Source organism: Arachis duranensis, chromosome 8 (genome assembly GCF_000817695.3).
Source record: "Arachis duranensis cultivar V14167 chromosome 8, aradu.V14167.gnm2.J7QH, whole genome shotgun sequence".
NCBI classification, from domain to species: Eukaryota; Viridiplantae; Streptophyta; class Magnoliopsida; order Fabales; family Fabaceae; genus Arachis; species Arachis duranensis.
In genome coordinates, this window is record NC_029779.3 from 31,401,501 (window position 1) to 31,403,415 (window position 1,915).

Below are 1,915 nucleotides of genomic sequence, written 5' to 3' on the forward strand. Positions count from 1 at the left end.
GTCTGTGGTATTCTGAGTAGGATTCAATGATTGAATGACTGTGACGAGCTTCAAACTCCTGAGGGCTGGGCGTTAGTGACAAACGCAAAAGAATCATTGGATTCTATTCCAACCCGATTGAGAACCGACAGATGATTAGCCGTGCTGTGACAGGGCGCGTTGAACATTTTCACTGAGAGAATGGGAGGTAGCCATTGACAACGGTGAAACCCTACATATAGCTTGCCATGGAAGGAGCCTTGCGTGCTTGAAGAAGAAGACAGTAGGAAAGCAGAGGTTCAGAAGATAGAGCATCTAACCTCAACCTGTTCACCATTACTGCAAAACAAGTACTTATTTCATGTTCTTTTGCTTTTTACAATCACCCCTGATAATTATTGATATCCTGACTAAGAGTTACAAGATAACCATAGCTTGCTTCAAGCGGACAATCTCCGTGGGATTGACCCTTACTCACGTAAGGTATTACTTGGACGACCCAGTGCACTTGCTGGTTAGTTGTGCGGGATTGAAAAAGTGTGATTGCAATTTCGTGCACCAAGTTTTTGGCGCCGTTGCCGGGGATTGTTCGAGTTTGGACAATTGACGGTTTATCTTGTTGCTTAGATTAGGACTGTTTTATTTTTGTTGGTTTAGAGTCTTTTATTTGAGTTTAGTTTCATATTTTAAGTTTGGTGTCTTCCTTGTGTTTTCCTTTAAGTTTTCAAAAATTTGTGTTCGATTTTCTAAAAAATTTTAAGTTTGGTGTCTTTTGTGCTTTTATTCACTTAAAAATTTTTCAAAAATTTGTTCTTGGTGTTCATCTTGACATTCAAAGTTTTCTTGTTTGTTCTCTTCGTTTTGATCTAAAATTTCTAAGTTTAGTGTTGATTTGTTGTTTTTCTCTTCCCTCATTAAATTTTAAAAAATAAAAAAAAATATCCTTTCCTTATTTTACTCATAATTTTCGAAATTTTGCATTAAATTAGTCAAAGATTTTCAAAATCATATCTTTTTTTTTAGTCAAGTCAAAATTCTAATTTCAAAAATTGATCTTTTCAAATCTTTTTCAAAAATCAAATCTTTTTAATTTCTTCAATCATATCTTTTTCAAAATAGTTTTCAATCATATCTTTTTAATTGCTAATTCCAAAATCTTTTTAATTAATTAATTAATTTAGTTTTTAATTTGCTTTGATTTTATTTTCTTTTAGTTTTCGAAATTTTATTTTATTTTTCATTTATTTTATTTTGTTATTTTCGGTCACTTTTAATTAAATAAAATAAAAAAATTTTACTTTACTTGTGAATCCATATCATATTCCCTTTCTCCATCATGGACCTAAGTTGAATTGAGCAGTCCAGAAGGACTCTGGGGTCATATGCTAACCCCATTACATCTGCATATGGGAGTAGCATCTGTATACCTCCCATTAAAGCAAGCAGCTTTGAGCTAAACCCTCAACTCATTATCATGGTGCAGCAAAATTGCCAGTATTCTGGTCTTCCACAAGAAGAACCTACTGAGTTTCTGACACAGTTCTTACAAATTACTCAGTACATGATAAAGAGGTGGATCAGGATGTCTACAGATTATTGCTGTTTCCATTTGCTGTAAAAGATCAAGCTAAGAGGTGGTTGAATAACCAACCCACAGCAAGCATAAAAATATGGAGACAGTTATCAGACAAATTCCTGAATCAATTTTACCCTCCAAAAAGGATGACACAGCTAAAGCTAGACATCCAAGGCTTTAAACAAGAGGATAATGAATCCCTTTATAATGCCTGGGAGAGGTACAGAGGTATGCTAAGAAAATGCCCCTCTGAAATATTTTCAGATTGGGTACAGTTAGACATCTTCTACTATGGGCTTACAGAAAAAGCTCAGATGTCTTTAGACCACTCAGCTGGTGGATCTATACACATGAGGAAGA